This window comes from Pogoniulus pusillus, chromosome 29, assembly GCF_015220805.1.
Source record: "Pogoniulus pusillus isolate bPogPus1 chromosome 29, bPogPus1.pri, whole genome shotgun sequence".
Taxonomy (NCBI): Eukaryota; Metazoa; Chordata; class Aves; order Piciformes; family Lybiidae; genus Pogoniulus; species Pogoniulus pusillus.
The window spans coordinates 7650275-7675879 of record NC_087292.1 but is presented as its reverse complement, the minus strand read 5'-3'; the positions used below and the strand labels follow the sequence as shown (position 1 = coordinate 7675879).

General features: G+C 38.8%; 1 long non-coding RNA gene across 3 annotated transcripts in view; it reads right to left on the bottom strand.

Annotated features, from left to right (window-relative positions):
• LOC135188465 (uncharacterized) overlaps window positions 1-24763 on the bottom strand; it is a 101387-nt gene extending 76624 nt beyond the window's left edge. For all 3 annotated transcript variants that reach the window (XR_010307706.1, XR_010307705.1, XR_010307704.1), the window contains exon 1: window positions 24621-24763. This is a non-coding gene — a long non-coding RNA (uncharacterized LOC135188465). The remainder of the gene's footprint in view (window positions 1-24620) is intronic.
• Between the last annotated feature and the right edge of the window lie 842 nt (window positions 24764-25605).

The following is a 25605-nucleotide window of genomic DNA, read 5'->3' as shown; positions in this document are numbered from 1 at the left end:
GAAAAGTGAGGGTATATAGTGGCACTGACATTATTAGTCTCAGATTATTTTTAATAGACTCTCCTCAGCATGGTTGCATTTGTCAAGAAATAGCCACTTATGCTGAACTCCCAGAGGTCAACAATATGCAGCTTTGAGGTCCTTTTCACCTTTCTGAAAAACAGTGCAGACTTCCAACACCATCTGGACAAGGTGAGGAACCCACACTGCCAACCACCCCATGGGCTGACAAAGTCTCTGCAGAAATTCTGCTGATTTCTTTCAAGCCATAAAATGCCTGCAACACCTTCATGAAACTTCTTAAGCTTTGTGGATTTGTTTTCCTTGTAAAAACTACAGTAGGGACCGTCAATGGGGTTACACACTTCTCACACATCTCTACTGACCAGTTTTACTAGTGCTTAAAACTTGTTGTTGATAAAGATTTGTCTACTTTTTTTTTAACTTGTTTTGTTCCACACATCTCATTCCTGGATTTCACTCTTATCTGGTATTTCAGGTGGACTTGAAGTATAAAACACAGCATGAATTTTTAAGAATAAATTCTATTTGCTCATGATTTAGAAAAATAAAACTTTTAGTGGGTATTCATCAACATGCACTGGTTCTGGGCAAATCCACAACAAACCAGATGAACTCATATGAATTTTATAGCTCTGTAAAAAGTCGTGGAACACAAATAATATTTACTAATATATGTTCCCTATCATCATATCTGCTCCTCGTATTTATTCTTTCACACTTCTTCTGTGACAAAATTGATAAATCCATCTACTGACAGAGCAAACTCACTTTGACAACTTGATAGAGATTCACAGCCAGAATCTTCCAGACTTTTCAAAACCGCATTGCATAAACTGAGATTCCTAGACTGGTACTGGGGCATTTCCTGTGGACATGCTGCATGTTCTCTGATTTCAGTAGGGTTTTGCAAGTGCTTAAAACATTTTGTATACAACTACACAGATGGACTTCAGATCCCCCAAGTGTCAAAACATCCAAGTTTCCCTATTCTTCCTTCCAGCTTAGCTTTTCCTTCTACAAAATCAACTGCAACACATTTCTTATTACAAAGCATAGAGTTTGATATGTTTCATAGTTCTGTTCTAATTATATCTGCTGTGCGATGATAGGACACATGAATGTGTGTTTCCCTCAACCTACATCTCTGAAGAGGAAGGACTTCTGGTACTGAAAATTATTTGAAGTGCTATTTAACCTTTTCTGGTATTGACATCATTTCCTTTGGGAGTGGAACAGAGTCTATCATAGGTTACAGCTTTTATTTAGCAGAGTAGATCTCATCTAGTCTGGCAAAGGTTCTTCTCTGGCAATTAATTCCATGTTTTATTCATCCCAGCATTCTTTAAAGCTGCAAATCAAAATGCCACTCTGTGCACTGCTAACCACATTATGAACCACCAGTGTTGCAAATAAAGGTGCTTTTTGCATAGCAATCAGATTGCCTCTTTTCAGAGAAAATTAATTTAGCTCAGTATTTATCTCACTAATTGCATTCACAGCATCGCAGACAAAGTATCACCCACCTCAGATTTACATTATGAAAAATCTAATCTCCGTAAGTTACTAAACCAAAAGTGAGCCATATATATCCTCCTGAGATCCAGAGAACACTTTGTTTGAACTGTCAATTTATATGGATTAGGTTTATCAGGAAAAAAGTTCAGATACCATAAATGATAAGAGAATAATCCCCTCAGAGCATGTGTGCACTGTAAATTCACTGCCTAGGAGAAAATAGGACAGCTGACCAAGCACACGTTGATAAATTTATGTCCTCAAATAATTACAAAAGCAAAGAGGCAGTGTCTTACTTGAGTTCAAACCAGTCAAATTCAAGAAATAATGTAACATTGAAATGGAAGACAGTGAGTGCTCTTACAGCTACCCTTCCCAGAGGCCCCCAGGGCTCCATTAAGTTTATGGGTAAGGTTAGTCAGTTTTCTTTGTCCCACTGCAAGCTTGAAAAACAAAAATCTTCCATACGGAGGTGTATAAATGTGTGTCCCAACTAGCAGGAAAACTACATTAGACAAAGAGTTACAATTCAGGGGCCAGATCTACTCTGTTATTTAGGCACAGCTCCCACTGACGTCAATGGGTTCTATGCTTGAAGCTGCTGTGAGTAAAATCTGACGGACTGAACCCCAGGTTGAGATGCTGAAGCTTAGAAAAAGTCTATAGGGTACATTATTGTAGCTAAGTATTGCAAAGGTTTTTTAAGCACTGCTTTGTACTGTAATTAGGGTTCCACCTCCTACTCTATTAGCTCTAGCAGTGTGTAAAGCACTCTTCACAAATTTCTACAACAGAACAGATTGAAAGAGTGCATTAGAGACAGTGTTTTCATACTATGAATTCTTTCCCATTTTTTATTCTTTCTAAAGGTCCCTGTTCACAGGAATGACTCACAAGGTTGATTCATTATTATTCCACAGACTTCATGTCAAAGTGCCAGTGATTTAGACATATGACATGAAACCATGTCACACCAGAAGCAATGCATACAGTTTGCAAAGTCTAACGGCAGCTTTTTCAGAAGGACTTTGAATTAACTTGTGTCTGTCTGGTCATGTTATGACATCAACATGAGAAACTGTAAGATGGTAAAATACTAAGGAAAATCCAGTGCTTTGGATATCCATATCTATGCAAGATAAAACAGTAAACTTGATATTTGAACATAAAGAGAAGAGTACTAAGATTACAAACCAAACCGAAAGATTGTGAAACCACAGGCCCAGACATTGCTGCATCCTGCACTTGGCTGTGGCCAACATAGAATCATAGAATCATAGAATCAACCAGGTTGGAAGAGACCTCCAAGATCATCCAGTCCAACTTAGAACCCAACCCAGCAAAGGCTGAGTCAAGTTTGCAGAGATATCTTCTTAAAACATACTTAAACTTCCTGAGGGAGAACTCAGATCTTGCTATTTAATAGCTTTCAGTGGATTTTTTCAGTTTCTCCACTCATTTTTAAATTTAGTTACTTTTGCCTCCAAGTCCTCCTTCTAGTAAGGAGGACAAGTGAAGTTGTATATGCAAACCAGATGTTTTTCTCTGTAGAAGTATCAGCTTCTTCCACAAAGGTTTAGAAATGTGGCATTCATTATTTACTGCCATTGTAAACTCTGAGTGAAGTTATCACTGTTTTCTGTGGCACGCAACCAAATGGAGAGCATCACAGATGCTAATCAATTTACTTTGAACATCTGAGGTAGGAAAATATTTATTTTATATCATAGCATAAACAGACTGTATCAATGTGTCAACTGCCATTGGTAGTGTGCACCAAACCAAAGAGCAGAATCCAGGTCATTAGCTTCCCTATCTGCTCTCTAAAGTACAAGATAAGAAAGGAAAAGTGCATGAAACTACAGAAAAAGATCAATACCAAAGAGCTTTTAAAAGCTCAAGAATGAATTCAGGTCTGCCCTCAGCTAATGAAGCTGGAAGGAGCTGTAGCTATTTCTCTTATTTTTCTGGTGTTTGTACTTCTGGTCTCTCCAGCTACTAGCTTTGCAAGATGAAATAAATACATGGGTGGCATTCTGTGCCACCTGTTTTCCTCTGCAATGATTTCTTTCAAAATATGCCTCTCTTTTTGAGTAAACCATATTGTATGGCTTCATTATTGGCTAAATCAAGTTTTGGAATATTTCTGCTTGTGGAATATTCTGCCTACAGAATAAGCCTTCTGGTTGGAATCCTTTGCAGATGGTTCTTTGTGGAACAGAAACAAGTCCATGCCTTCCAAAATGCAATAAACATCTTCAATAATCTGATGCAAACTAAGAAAAAGGCACTAAAAAGACATAATTCATCTCATGTGCTTTAAAATACAAAGGAAAAAAAAATCTAAATTACTCTGATATGCTAATTCATGGAATTATTTATAGACATTCGGTTTTGCCACCAGAGCTTCAGCTTAGGAGCAAGGGGGAACAAGAGATGACAGCATGGAGAGTGTGTCCTATTTCTTTCCAGTAAAACCAGGATAATGAAAAAAAGATTAATTTTCTCATTAAATCAGTTTGTGACATCCATTCTTGTCTCTTACAATCCATTTTGAACAATTCTTTAGTGATGCTGTGCAGTACCTCATTGTAATGGAAGTGCTCTATGATCTTACAGAGCAAGGGCAGAGCAGATTTTCTCTATCACACAGCAAAGAAGAAACAGATATGCTTAGAAGAGGGAGGAACTGCTTGTCTAGCAGTGCTAAAGAGAAATTACATCAGTTTTCAGTTCAAGAATTGAACTTGGCCAAGAAATGGGCCAAGACCATACAGTTTGAATAGCTTAAGCAGGAAATAGTTTTGAATAGCTGGTGGATTTCCTTCTCCTCAAATGTAACCTTTCTTTTTGGTGATGTACAGGCACCTGTCAGCAGTGAATCCCTAAGGTACACTGTTAAGAATTACCACTTTATCAGCCACACATCCGTATTTTACATTGTGTATTTTGTTAGATTTTGAAACAGAACTCAGTGGGGGATTCCTACTTTTAAGCTAATTGTTCATCAGATCACGATACAGCCTTCCTCATTTTAGCCAAGTAAATTCTCCTCTAAATAGTTTGTCACTGTTGCAGAGTACTCAAAACTCCTTTCTTCTCCCTTGCTCCTCAAGGGTTTGAATGGGGAGGAGAAAGCGGTGCAAAAACTGCTTCCTCCCTGGTCCTGTAGGCTTGAAGGGGGAACAGCAGGAGGCATCTTTCCACAGGTGTGCTGACCCATGTGGGAGCCCACGCTGCAGTTGGGGTGGTGGTTGGCTGGGTTTTTGTGCCCAGTATAAAATGGCAAATGGACACTTTGTCTAGAAGAGCATTAATAGAGCAAGACAAGAGGTATGAGCTGGTTCCTGCCTTGAAAGAGTTCCCGACAGAACAGGTTCCTGCTGTGACAGAATTCCCATTTTGGACCATCTCTGCTTTTGGACAGCTCCTACCTTCTTACATGGCTCTCAGTTTTACACTGTCCCTGCCTTTGGATGGTTCTCCCCACTTTTGCACCATTCTGTGCAAACTTGCAAGCTTGGCAAGTCCCGAGATCCTTTTGAGAGAGCTGCTGGTGGCACCCAGATCTGGCCACTCTCAGATCATACACATCCAACTTCCTGGCTGCCATTCTGGACTGGGGCGACCTTAGCAATTTGGCTCTCCCCTGGCGCTGCTGAGGCAGCATCACTTCCACAAATCCCTGTCTTGTGGCAGCCATGTCTTGAGACATTTCTGAGTTTGGCTGCTTTGCCACTCACCTTGGGCTTTTGCTGCGTGGATCCAGACTATTGGATATTGCTTGCAGCATCAGGAGGTAGCTGAGACACAGAGAAATCCAGCAAGGGATCACTGCCAAATACCTATCTCACCTCTGTGAGTAAAGCCTGCTGTTCCCTTTATTCTCTGCTCAGCCTGATCAATAGTGAGGTAAATCTGTGTTTATAGCTTAGCCTTTTCCATTTCCTGATCTCCTACATCTTTAAGTTTGTCCATAACATCCTTTTGAAGAATTCTTGATTGAATTAGATATCTGTAAGTAAACCTAAACTAGTTTTTCTATCACTCTACTCTATTTTCACAGCCTGATAGTCAAGTCCCTTTGTTGTTGATTATACCTCTAATTTATCTTGAACACAATAAATCTATTTTCCTAGTCTTGTGAAAAGGAGATACACCATGGGTCCATAAAATCACCCCACTTTGCTACAACCTTCATATAAATAAGTTTGCATTTAGCAGGGAATCCACATTCCACCTGCTCAGAGATGCTGTCCACCAGGAGGCCCATGTTTTCTGTTTTAATCTGAGTTAAGAGGAGACTGGAAAATGTCAAATTTCTGACTCCTTTCAAGAATGCCTTCCAGCACCCCTTTTTTGAAGCTGACTTTAGATGACACTCTAGACAGGGTTTCTCTCAACCCTAGCGAACAAAGAGAGGTTTACAGTAAACTATAACCTGTAACTCCACATATTGTCTCATCTGATTTGATTTTAAAAAATGAGGAGATAATCTTTATTGGATACCACCTGCTTTACTTCCACTGACACAGCTGAGTCCTAAACTTGTCTGCTAGAGCACAGATAAAAGGCATGTAGCCTCTCCACCTCTTCATATGGGTCATTTAGATGTACATTTTGACAGACACCAAAAGACCTGTTCAGGGACCATCCTTTACTTGCAAAAGAGGAAATATAACACTGCAGGAAATGGCTGACTCAAAAGCTTATTTTCACATATTACAGATGAGGCACCTCTCAACCAGTAGAGCTACAGCTTTTAATCACTCATCTTCATCTATTCCCATAGAGAAGCATAGAGGCTAAAGATCTGTGTTCCCTTTTCATATTTTTAGTGTCTTTTACTTCTTCAGATGTTTATATTCCCACATACAAGCACGTGACTGCCCCTTGCAACTGCCAGATGCAGACCAGAATCCCCTTCAATGCATCTGCATGATGTCAAATGCCTCATCAGTGTTCAGCAAGTAATAAATGAGATTTTAAAAATTCTTCCCATAACTTCCTTTTGAGTTTTATAATTTTATGCTGTGAGAGAGATATTAAAGATTCAATATGTAAATTGAAGGCGCACTTTGGTGGGAGAGTCCATCATTTTCTGTCCAGAGAAGTAAACTTGGTATAACAAAATTGCTTTGTAAACTGACATTACGATTTCAGTAGGGCAAACAATATGCACAATATCATGGGACTAGTAGAAATAAACAAGAGGTCTTATGCATAACCACAGTTATTAAAGAATCGATAGAGCATAAGCTAGCCTGAGGAATTAGGACCTGCAAAGAAACACCAGGTTCAGAGCTCACTTTTGTAATGGCATGTATCAGCATAACAAATCTCATGACAACCCAGAGAGGAAAAACAGATGTGGGGAAAAATACACAGAATACTACCATCCCCCAGATATGCTGCTGCTGTGTGTTTTGTCTTCCCTGCCACTCATCCAGCATTTTTTTTTCCTCTCCTACTAAGTTTCTGGTTCCATTCCCTGGTGCAATACATGGTACCAGAAATTTATATCACAGTCTTCTGGGCAAGGTCTTCTACCATCAAAGACTAAGCACAGAGGAAATCACAAAGGCTGAACTCTTCACAGTACATCCTGAGATCCAAGACAAACCCTTCTGCTCTGCAAAATCAATGTCAGCTAATGCTAGTTCTGCAGCTCAGATGGAAGACATCTATTTCATCTCTATGACTCTTCCAGACATGAACGCTACACAGATTTCCTCTTGGGAACACACACACATACATGAACACAATTTCACGTGACATTAATCCTATTTCAAAATCAAGCAGTGGAATGTGCAATCTTAATTCTGCACCTTTGAGTCTGCATTGTGAGAGTTCCTTGAGTCACAACTTATTGTGCTACTTACTCCATACAATTCCTTCAATTCAATGAGCAACAGAGCCAAAAAACAGTATTAAGAATGCACAGATCATGAATAAATCAAACTTGACCTTTGTGCATGCTGAATTTTCAGTATATTTATGCACAACTTTGAACTGAGAGCACAACCATTTCCAGCTAGCTTAATCCAGAAAATCTTACTAGATAATATTAACTACGTGGCATGCAACAGATTAAAAATTCCCTAATGAAAGTTTGCAACATGCTTTATGTTTCTCTAACAGAGCACTAGAAACAGTCACTGAGGAATCCATTATTTTCACTGTAAAATGTTTCTGTCCAGTTTCTGATGCATTTTTGACTCTTCAAAACACTGATGAGATCTCACTCTCCATCAACCACTGCTGTTTTACATGGCTTGGGAGAATTGGATAATTCAAAAGCATTTCATGTTGGTTCTAAGAGAAGAAGTCATACAGTCAAATTTTTGCTGAAAGAGACACAAAGAGTCAGAACTGCCAATTTCACAGTTCAGCCACCCTTTACCTTAGGATCTGAAAAAAAAAAAAAAAAGTCATTTTGTCTAGCAAAACAGTAGGAGTGCTACCTGGCAAAGAATAGAGTGTGCATTAAGTTTCTAATTTGGAGATAAACACTACTAGTGTCAAAGCAATCCCTGACCTTGCCTGTTACATGCCTCAACAGGCAGAGAAAAATAAACAGAACAAATTTAGTGTTGAGGTTTTTCTAACCTTTCAACCTTTACATAAGCAATACAACTAAAACTACTACCTCTTAAATTCACATATCTTCTCTAAAATCCTGTCACATAAGAGGAAGAATTGGTATGCTCCAGCAATTTCAGATCAATACAGCATTTGTTTATCGCTAATGGAGTAGCTCTTTTCTCAGCCTAATGACTGAGGTTAATATTTTTCTAATCAGATGTGCATTTCCTCTATGTTTCACTGAAAACAATCATATGGATGATGTGAGACACAACAAATTAGTCATTTTTGCCATGTCATTTTCAGTGTTAACTTAGTGACTCTGAATGCAGTGAACGCTTTGCACAGTAGACACCTATCTGATCTTGTGCAAGTTTTGCATTCTTGCAGTTATAATGCAATGCCAGATGGTTCAATCAATCAGTGCCTGGCAGGTGGATCCTGCTCACAAAATTGGGAATAATGCTAGTGTTCTTGACAGCATGGAAGTTCTACCATCTCCACCTCTTGGCTTGAAGTTTATCAGAGGTGAGAGCGATCAGAATTACATTTGAAACCAGCATGCAAGCGATTTTGGCATTACAGCACAGCTACAGGAAAAACAGCCAGGCTGAAGACTTGAATTATGATCTTGTTCTTTCTCCTCCTGCCTTCCATTGCCAACTTTTTCTTAATGTCCTTTCAGAAACCTGGCATACACAACAGAATGTAAAAAAGTGGAAAGAATGATGTTCAGGTCTCCTTGGATGTACTTCTTTGGTTGATCCCCTCCACAGCGAGCAAGCAGCCAGCAACTTAGCCCTTGGGGTTCTCAAGCAGAAAAATAGCCTCACATCACCTTAATCCTTCTCTCTTAAAGTTCTAAAATCAGATAAAGAAAAGTTTGCACAGAAGATAAAAAAAAAATGTGACAGGCATCACAACATATTCACAGTTTGATCGCAAAACTTTTTTCCTCCTTCTCGTTCCTTCAACCTACTTTATGATGCAATCACAGTGTCTAGAATCTGCTTCTGCTAAAGCTGAAATGAGACACGTTTCATTAGCCATCCTGACAGAGCAGGAACAACACAATTTATCTCAAGCACCTCAAATCCTCTAGAAGACAAAAGTAATGGATTCTACACTGATAATAAATTCGTGGGGTTTGAACTTACTTAGTAAAAGAGACAAGACCAGAATTCTAAATGTCTTAGTTTATTCCCATCCTTTAGAAGCATCCACAATGGGTTGAGATTAGGTACCCAGTTGAGGTATGCAAGTCAGGAAGCTGGTGTCTCTGGGATCAAGGTATAGCAAATGAAGAAAATCCAGATTTATTAGAATTCAGAGAACAAATTCCCACATCCTCCAAGGAACTTCTGAAATAAACTGAGTGCAATCCAAAATTTCAGTGCAGTTTCTTTCTGTAAAATGAAGAATCTACCTCCTCAAAGAGGAATTCTATTGGAAACAACCCTATTAAATACCTATACAGAAACAGTTCTTCAAATAGTAAAAGGCCTTCATACAATCAGCCCAATCTTCTTCACAGGAATTTCTTTTCTCACAAATATGGTCCACTGTAATTACTTTCCTTACTGTCTTATACACACAAGAGAAGAACATAGAGCAAGTCTTGCAATTAGATATGCTGGGGTTTTATCTGTAATAAACTATGTGTGGTATGACTAAAACATTTGTTCATAATTTTCTGCAAACATAAATACCAAAGTCTGAAGCTCCTGGTTATGTATAACTTCATTTGTAAGTATTTTACAGCCTAGCAGGGTTTGAAAAACTGCTGGGTTTTAATTGACTTGGTCTATCTGGTACTTTGTGAAGCTGCTTGTGAGTTACATTGTCAGTTGCTGTTTCCTCCAAGCTGTAAATAAATCTTTTTCCTCTTTATTGCCTGTAGGTACACAGCCTTTCCCAAGAGCTGAGATGAATAAAGGCCCCTATGCATGAGGACACAATGAAAAATAAAAAGGAAAAACTGTCCAAGTGTGGCCAAACCTAGCACATTTGAATATATACCCATTAATGTAGATTCATAGTATTTACTCAGCTTCACCTTTTAGCTTGTTTGATTTGGTTTTTTTCCCCCCAGACACTATTGAGAGAGGCACATGTTCCTGCAGGGTAACACAAGACACATCAGTTCTTCTTACTTCTGAAAGCTTATATGCTCCCAATTTAGACCTTCTAACTGTTTCAGATACCATGACCCAAAATGTCTCGATGTAGTTCTAAAATCAGAATGACAATAAGAAGCATAAATACTTCTGCCTGCAGCAATTTGAAATGGAGCCTATGCTTGAACACTTGTTTGCGTAGTATGTTTAAGCTAGACCTCCAAAAACACACTCGCCAGCCAACACTGGTCATTTTGTTTCCACCAAAAGGTGTGTAGGCTCTAACACATTGGGATGTTCCATCTGAAAGTTATGCTTTTGGCTTGAGCTGTCCTTCAGTATAAACATATTAGCTCCCTAATGTTTATGTATCTGCCTGACAACTCTCTAGCCATCAGGATGGAATTCTGCCAACTAAAATTTTCTGTTCCATCCTTAATGTAGACAGTTGCTTTGAACTCCTCCAGGTTTATTGACTGCACAAATAACTTGTTTATTTAAAATATTCAGGGAAGATTTCCATGATCCTTCTGTATGTAGTTCTAGTTTGCCTTCAGATTCATGCACTATACCAACAGGGCTGTTTTGATACGTACAGAGGCTCTCCTCTATGGTACAACCTTAGGAAAATGCTTATTCTGAAATATAAAACTGAATGAGTAGAAGAAGCTGAAGAAAAGTGAGCTGACTTAAGCCAAAATGTTCAAATCTAGATACTTAAGGTTAAGCAACTCAAGTAATATCTGCAGACTACTCACATAAATAATGGTTTTGGAAGTAACTAGGCTTTGAGAGGTATCTTAAGAGGCTTATCTGACAATGACAGCACTGGCAAAAGAGTTGGTCTGGCAGCATGTAATATTGATTCCTAATAAGAACATGATGTAAATGAACAAAGTATCAACTACGCAAGAATAAGTTTTGCTTGTCTCTCCCTTGGGGCTGCTTTTTGCAGGACTGCTTGTCAGCCACAAATTCAAGAAATCTTTCAGCAGCAGTCACTTCTATCTCTCTCCACTCTACTCTGAACATTATTTGCCACTCTTGCACCTGATCTCTACAGTGCACAACTGGTTGTTTAGGGAAGCAGAAAGTCAGCTGTATTGTACACATGGTGCATACACATGAGTGGGGTGGGGAGAGGATGTGGCATAGTGCAGGATCCAATTTACAGCTGGAGAAAATGTGCCTTCAAGAGTGCGTCTGGTCTAGACTTTAATAGTCACCATCAATAGCTTTCATTTAAGAACTACATTGTTCAAGCTGATATCCATCCCCTTCTTTTCCTACTTATTAAAACACCATGTTTATTTTTGCTAGTTGAAAGTCAGGTTTTATTTATCCTCTGCTGATTAAGGTAATCTCTTTTGATGGGCAAACAGCGGAGGTATGAATCCTGTGCATGCTTCTGGAAGTTATTATTTAGCATCTAGGAGTTTTCTTCATATGGAGGAACATATGCTGAAATCAAAGATGGCAAACCTACCCTGTTCTTTAAAACTATTTTCAGTAATTATAGATTAATCAGGTGAAACTGTATTCTTAACATATGCATGCTTCAAAAATGTTTGAAAATCAAATATTACTGGACTGTATGAAACATTTATAGAGTGAAGTCAGTGCCACTGAGGTCTGAAACCCAGAGGTATTCATTTAGAAGCCTCACCCTAAGAGCACTGCAAGTTAACCAACTTCTCTTCCTATGCATCCTGTGAAAGTAGGACTGAAAAAAAGAAAAAAAATATATATATTTCACTTCTGCCATTAAGGCCACATTCCAGTGAGACCTGAAGTCTCTTCAAAACAGAGGAAAGAAGCCAGTGGGGAGTCGCAGAAGTAGATCCCTCCTAAGCAAAAAAGACATTGGCAAGAACATCTTTCTCCCAGCAGTCCAACACTTGTAAAATCCTACCACAAAGCAGTATCACCTTGGGACATTGCACTTGTGATTTACACACACAGTTGTTAACATCTTTCTAACAGAAGGTAGTTTCTAGCACTTGGCATACAAGCCGCAGGATAAGGCTGTTCTACTGTTCTATAAATCTTGTGTCTTAGACCACTTAAATTCTCACTCACACTCCCATACAGCTTGTAACTACACTCACAGATGACTAGAATGCTCTATTATCCACAGTAAATGCATTTATCACCTTCAGTAACAGTGTCATGCTCATTTGTATTACATGAAGAATAAACTCAAACATTTTAGAATCCAGATTTTTAGATTTTGTGTCTGTTCTGTATGCCTCCTCTAAGAGATAGCTGAGGAACTATCTCTGTCTGCTTACTATATAGGATTCCAAGGAGACTAGCCTCTTAGGTTTTTAAGCTCGATGCCTAATGCAAAGCTGTCTGAGAGTATTCATCTCACATGCCCACTTTCACCTTCACGAAACAAACTAGGTAAGGACTCTCCTTGCTACGTTCTGTCACCTTCACGCATCAATAGCATGAGTTAGACATGCAATCATATCTCACCCTCTGGCCTGTTTGCTCAGTATCCAGACACCTCATTACTTAGCCCCATGATGACAGTTGTTGTCACAAGGATGCCATTCATTCAAACCTTTCAGACAGATTTGGGGGAAGTGCTGAACACCGTTGTGATCAAAAGATGACTGCAAAGTCACGGAAGATTACGATCAGGAAAGCAGCATTGTGGTTCAGGGCTCACTTGCAGACTCCTATATCTAAACTAGTAGACCAGCACAAACTAAGGGGAAAAACAGTAATTGATTATCTCTTTAGTTTGTCTTCCACTAAAATGCCAGAAACTGGGCAAAGCTAGAGGCAGAATGTTTCTCCAGATGAATCAGAGATCTCATGCGCCACATCAAATTCAGAATCAGGTATATTGTAGCATTACTAAACAACGTTTTGAACACATGTGTGTGAGCAGCTCACGTATTTCATCACTAACTGGAAAACAATTATTAAAGAAATCAGTTTTACTTAATTTCTTAAAGCTTCATTTTTTTCCTCCCCTCCAGTACAATTTTAATTCACTGAAATAACATGGCTGAAGCTTACATTTGGATCATTTTAGGTGATTCCTACTCCTTGGCTTCATTGCTGGATTCTCTCAACAGGCCTTATTTGCCTGCTAATCTGAAAGGTAGGCATTCCTCAGAAAGACGCCAAGCCCTGTATTGAGTATATCTCTCCATTCACAGCTGCAACACCAACTTCATCTTAAGGTGGTGAACCCAGCTGCCTTTTTTTTTTTAATAAACAAACACCCCCTCTCTCAAACATAAAATTTTCTGACTTGAACTTGCTCTGATTTGGCTCTAAATTAATTTTTAAAATAACCTGAAAACCCAGTATCATTAAATAAATATTTTCCATTCATCAATCTAACCCGATCTGTTTGGACATAACTGACCCACACTGCCTTTACCCAAGCAAAGAGTTACTTTGTTCTTCCTCTGCACAATTTCTTCCTCAAAATATTTGCTCTTTAACAGGTTAATTGTTTTCCTTTGCCTGCACTGAGTCTGTTAGGAAGGTAAATGCATAGCTAATCTTAACACACTTTCCCAGCAAAGAAAGTAATTTATCATTGCAAGAAGCATAGCTCATCTAGGAGACATTAATAGCTTGCCAGCCAAGTGACCTACATATGGCAAAGTAGGGCTATAATCAGCACAAGAAATCTTACATACACAAAAGAAGCATGACTCCATCTGTTTCAAGTTGCCATCACACTTTTATCTCCTTTTGCTGAAAGTTTTGACCAATTCTTTGACTGGGCATATTGTTATGTTAGATCCTAACAAGAGAGCAATTGTGTACCCAGCAACACAGCATTCCCACACTGTTATGATTATGTGCTGGTGGGAAGGTCTGGAAAACCACAAAGGGTGTATAAGCAGCAACAAATTAGTTCCACTTTCCTCAAGTGGCAAATGTAAAAGGAATAGTGCAAGTGTGTGCCAGCCCATTCTTGAAAGAAGCAGTAAAAAAAGTAAGGGTCTTTTTGGCACATGCCTTATCCCAATAGCATTTTCTTGTAATGCATGAACTGCCACACAGAAAGAACCATAGGCTTCTTAGCCTGGACAAGGTCCTGTAGACAACGTGTACCTCTAATATGCTGCTTTACACCTCTTCCAGCTAAAGAACACTCTCCATGTCACCTATCACCAGGTGGCACCATTGCACAGTCTGCCAGGTAGGTTTGTGAGCAAACCTCCATTCCTTGGAAGTCATGTTGAAAATAGAACTGCTAATTATATTTTTTGTAGATCAAATTTTGTCCTGTCAAAGGCAGGATAATTTCCCTTCTGCTTTGCTCTTTGATGAAAATGAGTCCTTTTCAGGCAAAATTATTCCCTGCCAGTGGGATCTGTAGAAGAGGGGATCCATCTAGTTTTTGTTACTGCTGTGTGTAACAAACCAGTTATGTTTCAGATTCACCCAGACTATGTCACTGATTTCTTCTCCACTGAGGAGTCAACCTAGAAGGCCCCACACATGTTGACTACTATTCAACAAAGGAAAACCACTATTCTGAGTGAAGGGTAAGGTTTCAATTAGTCAAGCAGATTAAAATATGGCTTGGATGTAACCTGCACCACTGTGTCTATACTGAAAACCACACAAATAAACACCACACGCAGACACACAAGACTCATTTTGGGGCACTAAGTTAATTTCTTTCAGTTTAAAATGAGGAAAGTGAGAACTTAGTTAGTGCAGATACAAATCTTTATATTTCATTGGCTACTGTAGGCTGCTCAAAATCACATCATCTGCTAGATGCCCCTCTAATCTATTGTATGAACTGTAAGATACTCCACTAGTTAACTTCTGAATCCAGTATGTTAAAGATGCAAGCCATATTCACCCTCACCAAGAGTTACTCATCATCAGAGACTCATTTAATCTAGCATGTCATCGTTTTGTGACCTTTTGGTATCTGGTCTTGGCAATTTCTTTCCAAATACAGACTATGTAAGATATACAGCAGCTGATGATGAGAGAACACAAACTGACTGCTTATACCACTGTTTCTTTGTTTTCTTGGTTTAAAAATGCTTTGATATGCTACGTTGCTTTTACCTTTTAATTTCAAGTATGACGTAGGGTTTGTACTACTTGCTGAAATGCGATGTAACTACCATTTATACAGCACATCCTGCAACAGTCAGCTATTGCACAGAATTAAACTGCACCAAAATCCAGTAACTATTTCCAGCCTGGTTTTCCTACTGTGAGTAACAATATTTAGTACTCATAAAAGATGCTAGATGAGCAGTCTCTCCTTTTACCCATAAAAGAGTTATGATACAGGCAGCTTGAGGTTTACACATTCCCTGACCTTTATCAGCATGCTTCATGTCTGATCTAGAGGTGCTTCATTCAGCCTCCAGATTCCCTTTGGTCCTTGACCTCTCTGCCAAGACTGTCATCACAGGTGCCAATTAGTGGCAAAGCATTTTACTGGCAGATTTTGTGACTGACCTGAGCACGAAGGGCTGTGTATCCCATTACCTCTTCCACCAAAACTATCCTTCCCTCTTCACTTGCTCCTTGCTAATCCCACTCTGATGTACTGCAGAGGCGTAGCTATCTTAAATGGCCTGAATTTGTGCAGTAAAATAACTGGTCTTTACCATACCACTGACCTGTTCATTTCTCTACAGGTCTAAGTAAAGCAGCGATTAACTTCATATCAGAAAGGATAGCACCAGACTTTTGGAGAGACTTTAGAAGAGTTATTTTCAGAAGTTCACACTGGGCCACATGCCTCTTGATCCTGGTCTCATATAATGAGTTGAAAGCATCACTGATTTTAGGAAAATTACTATTTCAGCAACTATCAGTCTGTTTAGGGGAGATTCTGATTTAGAGCTGTCCAGTCATCTGTGCCTTCTCTGCCAACCACATAGTGTTTGCCAAGACTCAGAACCTGTGCTGCTTCTTGTATTGACTAAGATCTTATTGATAAGTTCCTCAAAACAAAGGTGGTGTCAGGCTTTTTAAAGCCATATGTGGCAGGATGATAAGAAACAATGAGCATAAATGGAAACAAGAAAGGTTTTGACTGGGAGTAAAGTCAAGTAATTGGATACTTTGCCTGGGAAGACTGTGTAGCTTCCACCTTTTGGGGTTTTCAAGAGCAGACTTGAGAAAGCCCTGAGGAACCTGCTCTGTTCCCATTGCTGACTGCTTTATGTAAGCAGTTGCACCAGAGACTTCCTGAAACCATTTCCCTTCTGAATTATACTGTGATGGTTCTAGGATTACATCCAGCTCAACTGCTTACAAATATCCAAAGCCAGAAACTATACAACATTTCTGGGCAGCCTATCCCAACAATTGTTTCAATTTATGCCCTTTGACACTTGCACTCTTGCCACACTCTTCTGGTTTGGGTCTGTCATCACCCTGTAAATATCAGAAGGTTGTTCTTAGACTGCTATTAAGCCTTCCCCAGGTTAAACAAGCCAAGTTCCCTCAGTATCCTCTCTTAGCACATGAGTTCTACACCCTACCATTTTCATAGCCCTTCACTGAACTTGCTTCAACTTATAATTTAGTTTTCTTTATACTAGGAGACCTGAACTGGATGCCATGTTCTAGATATGGTCTAACGAGTACCAAGCTCTCTAGCGTAATGCTTGAACAGAATCTCAAGCTTGCCATGGGCAAAGTTTTGAAAAGAAGGTAACAGTGAACTTCTTTTCTTTGTGTACACAAAAATTGACCAAAGACAAGGTCTAAAGCAATTCACTTTGTAGCCCAAATATTTCATATATTTAGGAATATTTTTAAATAAGTGAAGATATTATTTCCTTTTAGGTTTATTTATTGATGCTGTAGTACATCTGACAAGTAATTAAGATTTATGAGGGAGCATCATATTTTAGCATACTTTATTGTGTGTGTGTGCATATATATTTTTTTCCCCACACACACTCAATTTATGTGTATGCATGTATTTCAAGTTCATTTGGAGTACCCTTCTCCTAGACTTGCTAGGTAAAGGACACAGTTGTCATGAGATGCAGCAACTGTGCTGTGGCTTTCAGCAATTATTTCCAACAGGCATATATCATCTCCATCAAGTCTTTGGTCTGGTTGATGTCAAATATATTCTCTACTATTCTTCATCTGCATACTAATGCAATGACTCAGAGGCTCTCCTTAGCAAGTAAACTTCCAATGAATTGGTGTGTGACCAAAATATGGACAACTTTCAGGAAGAAAACTGGAATGTTGTTATGATTTCATTGTCATCTTCAAAATTAAATCCATGGACTCATGCTGCTGGAGTTATATTTTTTACTGACATCAAATGCTATTGTTCAAAATCAATCCCACTCAGTCATTTACCCTTAGCTGATCTTTACAGTGGCTGCAATACACCAGGTGCGCACCTCTTTTCCAAGATGCAGCCAGGAACTAGACTATTTTAGAGACTAATGTCATATATATATATTTTAGTCCAGGTAATGAGATTTACCCTACTGACTTCTTGTGAGTTCATTTACGTACTCAAGAATCTTCTTTGCTTTCTCTTCAAAATACTACATAGACTGTTAGAAGATTATAATCTTGTATTTTAGATGGCTAAGTGCCATTGCAAGTGTTGATAAAATGAGCACTAGTTATGATTTACACAGCCTAAAGCTTGTCTTTGAATAGTTGACTTCTGTTTACATCCATCACAAAGTGGCACTGGAAACACCCCAGTAACACCCTCTCATTTATAACCAGACGTAAGGATGGCATCTTGCATCCTTATGTAGCAATTACTGATAAAAATCTACTTTTTGGAAAGTAAATATTGTGTAACACTCCAAGTAGGTGTTTAAGGAACAGTCAGCATACGACCTAACATAACACTGCACATTCAACTGCTCTACCTGGTACACAGTGAAGCAGCACAGCAACAGATGCTGCACTTAGTAACTCAGCTCCAGACAGTTGTTTTGTAGCTGAAGTACAGATGCCAGCACCACAACCACTACAGCTAAGAACATAGCATATGTGTTTCAGGAGCATGCAACACTGCACACTGACTTTTCACATTGTAATTGCTCATATAAGTTTTTTTCTCCTTAAACATATGTTTCTTAACATCTTGGATTTGTGTTGGATTTTGTTTTTTTCTTTTTGGGTTTTAGGAAGCCTAAAGCTATGATAAAGCTACATTCACAATGCCCAGCAATGTGCACTTTTTTATTATCTTTCACATTTTACAACGAGAATGGTTGCTTCACTAATGATAGGTGCAGAAGAGACTTATAAAGGCCTGTAATACACAGGGAGATGGAGGAACTCTCTTTTCTGGTAAGGGTTCAACTCCAGTCTAGGTTATCCGTCAGCTGTGGATAGCTACTGTCTGGCCTTGTTTCAGAAACCGGCAACACTGCTGACTGACAATGGCCCATCTATGTTTCCATTGTATCAGGCTCAGCAAAGCTAAAGCAAATTAAAAGAGCTTGAGGGCTGCAACCTTCCAGATCCTAACAAGACTATCAGCTCATAACTCAATGAAGATTATAGTCCAGTACCAGCAATAACCACTGTTACTAATATGAGATTTCTGCAGTTGCTAAAACCATTACATTCATGACTAAAATATAACCATGCTTCAGGGCTATCCAACTGACACCTTTGAGCTTCAATCCATTACTTCAGGAATAATAGATTATTATTTTTTTTTAAGAGGCATTTATGGTTCTTACTTGGTCACATGACTCCAGCAGCTATGTATTTAAGTGGAAAAAACATCTTGTAAAATTAGTAATATCCTAATTAGGCAACACCAATATCTTGCAAACTAACATCTACCAAACTGTGACACTTCAGCAATGGCTATAATGATATTGTGGTAATCTGTCCAGAACACTGCTGCTTATATGGAATGCTCTTTCACATCCATAACCTGTGTGCTGTCATGCACAAGAAATGGGCTGTCACTAGAGTTCAGCACCCACACAGCCATTGGGCCAGTTCACATAGTACACCTTTCTTCCCTCACTAGAAATTCAATGAATCATTTCCAGTTTTACAAGAACACCACATCAACTCCCACTATTCCATGGAGGACACAGAGAGGACAATGTGTCGCTGTGAAGCAGAAAGAGGTAAATAACAGCACAAACTGACCAACTAAGGCACTGCTACCTCGCATCAAGCTGCAAATCGGCTTTAGCTGTAATCCAACTGCACAGGTAGCTGCACTGCCACACTACTGGAAACAGTCAAGCTTCAGCTCACACCCCATGACAGGATGGATACTTTGAGTCTGATACACCATGCAGTAGGAGTTAGAAACACTTCCATGCTATCACAAGTCAGACTAGGATAAGACTCGGGTCCAGTGTTGCCATACTAAGACCCTAGCACAGTCTCAGACATTGCTGGTCCACTACTTCTGCCAACTCAAAACCCAAAAATACTTATCTATTTGGTAGCTGTTTCTTCCTTCTGTTTGTATTACTTGAGATAGAAATTTGGAAAGTGATATTTACTGGGCAGAAGAGTTTTGTTTGTTTCTTGATTTTTTGGTGTTTTTTTTTTTCCTTCTCCCAAAACAAGTCTGTTTTCAGGTTTTGAAATCACAAAATTTGTATTTTATTGTTCTGGTATTTTCTATAAAAGCCTCTTGTAAGTAGATGTCATTTTAGAGGTTAGAAACAACATTCCTAAGTAACTTAAAGAGTCTGCACTAGACTGTATGAAGTAGAGGAATAACCATATTTAAAGCTTGTACATACTCCAAAATCATTTGTAGCAGAACTATTTCAAAGAATGATACTTAGTCTAAAACATCTCTCTCACCTCATGAACCGTTCTAGTAAGTGCAGCTGAATGCCAACACATGGCTGCATCAGTTCAAATTCTACCTTATGGACAGTGTCCAGGTTTGTGACATCCTGGATATGAAGACTATCGGGCCAGAGCCCAAGTTTTCCATTTCTCACAATGATGCCAAGTGGAAACCATCCCAACAGAGAGAGCTTAAAGAGTGCTTTATGCATCATTAAGGCCTGAAACAGGGATTTAAAATAGCTTTAGGTCTATGTGTGGGTCCTCTTGTAGTGAATTACATTTCCATGTGCAGTGTATCTTCATTTCACTATCCACAGCGCAATGTGTTCATGAAGGGAATAATGTGTGAAGTTTGAAAATAAAAATGGAAGTCTATTTTAATGATGAATTTCACTACAAATCTAAAGATTTTACTATTGCCAGTTTAGGGGTTTGAAGTGGTGTATTTTTTATAAGAACAATCAGAACAAGTCTCTGTGCATGGACTTGGCCCCTGGATTTCAAACAGCTCAGTAGCGCAGGCCTGTATTTTATGTGTGTATATACACATCACACATACATATCTCTATGTCTGCTGACTAGCAGTGGTCATATGTTACTGGCAAAGAACCAGTGAAAACATTCTGAATGTTCCTGTTTTATGCAACCTGCTGACAACAGGATCCTCATGACAGTCTGTCTTGAGCCACACTTACCACTGACAAGGAAAAAAACACAGGGAATTTGATTTCACTGCTTCTACAGTGGGGAAAACAAAAACAGCAGAAAGAAAACAAGTTATATTGCAGCCTAAGCTTGAATTACATTACAAAAAGAGAACAAAGCTCCCTATTTGATCCTTTAATTCTGACTACAGCAATCTGGAGATCTGAAAAATACAGAAGAATTCCCCAAACAATAAGATACAGGTCTTATTGCAAGACACAGATATTTGTGCAGTCAGAACATTTTTCCATAACCACTGATGGAAATATTTTTAATCAAAATAAAGGTCTTGAGCATAGTCATTAAAAGAAAATAGGTTAAAATAATGGAAAGCAAGATACAAAAGAAGTTAATGGAACCTTGGATCCTAAATGACATTTATTTGCATTTTAATGTGATGAGAGTATTTCTTAATATTAGTAGATAATAGTTAGAATCACATGCTTGCCCTGGTCTCCTTGATTAGGGTGAGACTCTCAGATTTCATACTTAACTGAGTGTCATTTACAGGTATTAAAAAACATCACACTAGCATGTACTTCGAGCAAGCTAGAGAAGATTTGAGACCAGTCTTATTTAGAATAACTCTAGTTGATTTTTCATACACCAGGGGAAATTCTTTGGAGAGCTATCACAACACAAAGCAGCATAACTGAAAATACTCCCATTCAGGTATCTCTTCATTGTTTGTCTCTCAGGCAAATGCACTGACATGCTCTTAGAAATTTGATTAATAAACTAAATGAGACTCACTGTATTGAAGATCTATGTAGAATGCTGCACTTCTTTTAACTCAGACAAATTCAATCTCCAGACAGATTTGTAAAATACCAACCTTAAAACAGATTCTGGTACAGACAGGAGAGCACAGTAATACAACAAAGATTTCATCACTCATACTCTGCCTAACCTCAAGTACTGCCTAACCAATTGTGACACAGTCAGCAAAAGTCATCTGACATATCGGGTAAATTCTTAACAGCCACTGTGTCTAAGCGACGCTCCTACCTAGTCACTTCAAAGCTGGATTCACTCCTCAAGACCTGCAGTTATGCTTTGCTTACTGCATGGACATACTCAACTTACTTTAGAGAGTAACATGCTCCTCAGCATAAGTAAGGAGTCTCAAATGAAAGAATGAGACCATTTGGGAAATGTGGAAAGCTTAGTTGCTCACAATTACAGAAAAGCAAGGACTAGTATCACCACTTGAATACATGTGCTTTAAGTTTAAGGAGATTGGGAGAATCAGTCAAGAGTGCATTAAAGCCTACAGGAATCACAATGAAGGTGCTTACACAAAATACTTTCAAGGAGAGAATGATACAGATGACAGAAAAAAATCAAAGGCAGATACATATGCTTCTATGAAGTGATATGAAGTAAATCTATTGAGAAAGGAAAATCAAAGCAGGAAGTTTTAAGCTGAAGGAAAAAGGCAATACTCCCTTTCCATCCCTCTCACAAACAGCAACTTTTAAATAACAAATTTTAAACTAGGTTTAAAGGCAAATTTCAGCTAACAGTGGATTACATGATCCCTAGAATAATACAAAATATAGATTTCTTCTCGTGCTTCTGGACAAAAAGCTGTGTCTGCTCACCTTCATAAATAGTATGAAAACTGGCTACATGCAAAAGGACCCCTCTGAACAACAGGAGTTATTTTCTTGGTTAAAAGATTCCTCATTATGGTTAAATTAGATTACACTGAGATTTTGAATGGGGTTTGTCATTTATCTTTTAAAAGTACAATTAATGAATAACATTTTCCTGATTTTACCATGCAAACATCAAAACAAAAGATATCAATGGAGTGTATTTAATAGACTATGCCCCCAAGAACAAACTCTTAATTATAGTACCAGCTGCATCCATCTCCATCCTTTGAGTGTAATGAGCAAATCAGGCATTTAAAAATCTATTTAAAGTTGATTTAAATGTTTGGATGGAGTGAAGTGTGACTTCAAAAAATGTTAATTTTGTTAAACAATTGGCTAAAACCTGAAAGAAATCATAAACCATTGTGCAACAACAAACAGATCCCAACATAGTCTACTGGCAGGAGAAACAGCCAAGTTCAAGTGAACAGTCAGTGGCAAGAGACATTCAGGACGACCAGCCAAATTTGAGCACAAGCCAGTCCAGGGCTGTGTGTTAATTTTTAAAAGAGCTACTCACATACATTAACAGAAATAACGTGTATGGCTCTTGTTTAACCTCAAGACCTGGTTCTGCTGTTGTCTGGTAACAGACCATAGATTGCCAGAACCAGTTAAAAGAAGTACTTTCTTTTTTTATTTAAATTTCAGCTGATTCTGTCCTTTCTCCCCTATTTTCTGATCATTTTTCCTGTATTAAATAACAAAAAACTCAGTAACTTAAGTGCTGCACAGTGCCCTGGGTCCCCCCAAAAGCAATCATTTCCAGCAAATTCATTAGTTAATGGTCAGAAGGAAAATCAAAAGGAGCAGCAAGTGTCCTAAGTCGCCTGTCTTTAAAGGCAGTAATGTCCATTCCTGTGATTGCAGTAGTAATAAACCATATTCAGTGGATTTATGATCCCAGTCATCCACCAGACAGCTAAGTGCTGTTGGGTGAGTGCAATATGGAACTGTGGAAGGTTTCGTTTGACATCACAAATCACAAATTCAAAGAATTGTCAAGGTTGGAAGTGACTCACAGATCATCCAGTTCCAAACCCCCTGCCATGGGCAGGGACTCCTCACACTAGATGGGGTTGCACGGAGCCCCATTCAACCTGGCCTTAAAAATTTCTAGGGATGGGCCTTCTATCATCTCCATGAGCAACCTGTTCTAGTACCTTACTAATCCCATGGTGAAGAACTTTTCCTTAAATCCAATCTGAATCTACCTGGTTCTGGATTTGCTCTGTTCACACTGGTCCTACCACTACCTAACATGCTAAAAAGTCCCTCACTAACTTTCTTGTAGGCCCCCTTAAGATACAGGAAGCTAATGTATGAACTATTTTCCTCTGTCAAATCACAGTAAGAGTTCATCTGCTTTTAAGATACAGCTAGATTAGAATTGCATTAGAACACTGTACTCTCACACAACCTATAGCTGAGATTCAACACAGAAAAGTATAAGCACCTCCAGTCTGACAGTGCAGAGCTCCTAACAGCAAGAGCTATGCTTGAAAACAAGCTCATTGTTGACAGCTGTTTCATTTTGTCCTCATTAATTGAGCAGTCACCTGGTACCCTGCACAACAGGATTACAAATCATTTGGGCAGGAGGACCACCTAAACCTTAACAACATAAGTTACATTATCAAAGACTCAGAAAGATCTGAACCACTATAATAGCTATTTAGACCTCAAATTCTTCTTGGCAAGTTGTGAAATCTGAGTGCATTAGACAGGTCTTATAAATTCTAAATACCAATTCATTCTGGGTAGCAAAAGAAAATGAAGCTAGATGTCTGGAATCACATTTGCAATAACTTATTAACAGGTTATGTAGAAAGAGATGGTTCCAAAGTACAGAAACAAATACACAAGATTAACTACTTCTTAGGGATTGACATACAAAGAATAACTTTATGCCAAGTTTTCTACTTATCTGGCTTCCATATGAGTTATGTATTAGCATAAACATAACCCTCTAATCTTAGCAATAGAAACATAACTGTCAGCAGCTCCTTCAACTCTATCAATTCAGCATATTTTGCCCCATCTGTCAGCAAACAGCAGCACAGTAAACAGACACAACAGCCTAGCTTAGCTATGAATATATAACAAAGTAAACCATCCATGTCAATTTAAGTCAAATTGCTACGGTTGCCAAAACCAGACATATTAGGCAACTGCTAGATTTGAACAAATGATCTTCCATAACAGCAGGAAAACAACATACCTCAGTCTCCGGAGTTCTAGACGTAACAGCATGACATCGTGTTAGGTATGCAAGTAACCATCTTCTTCTTGGGAACAGTAGCAGATTAAATGGCACTAACAGGGGCCTCAGCTACACAACAGGTGTTGGCCGTCTGGAAATTGCTGCTCTCGGTAACAGTGTTACAGCTGTAAGTAATTTAGGGAAAAAGGTAACTCAAAAAGGAACCCATTAGAGCTTTCGGGCGTGAGTAGTGGGGGGAGTGTTGCTACAAGTTCGTATTTAGCACATAATAAAGCAGCCTAGGGCTTCTGCAACTTTTCAGTATCTGGGACTGGGGTAACCACACTGACTTGAAGAATTGTATTATGGGAGATAAGGTGGAATTGCTGACCTTGCCTTTGGAAGGTCTTCAAAAAAATGTCTTTTTTCCATTTTCACATCATCTGGCTCAGAACTGTTTTCAGAACTGTGAAGCTCATTGATAAAGAGAAGATTCCCTCATGTTCAGGAAGGGCATACAAGTTCTGATTCAAAAATATATATAACCTTTCTAGCATCTCTTACTAACTAGATTTTATTAATAATCAGGCTGCTAGGCAGATGCTTAAGGTAGCCTAGCTAAAGAGATCTAAATAGCCTTTTGTACGCATGAGAAAGCAAACTCTGCTTGCACTAGAGGCCAACTAAATATGAACTGACTCTGAAAAGTTGTATAGACATAAGTAAAAGAGGTCAAGCTTACTAAAGAAAGCATCCTGACTGTGAAGCTGATGTTTAGAGCAGACTCAAACCTGGACAGTTTACATCACAGACAGACTAAACTTGCATCTGTTGGCAGAAGTGTGCAGAGATACCCTGAGTACATATTCAGCTATGCTGGGCAGATGAATATCCAAGATCTTGTTGCTGCAAAGCTTGGAGTTTTAGTGCTTAATATTCCTTTCTAATTTGCCCTTAGTTTCCTCATCTCCTGTGTATCCATCAGAATAGATAGAATGATAAT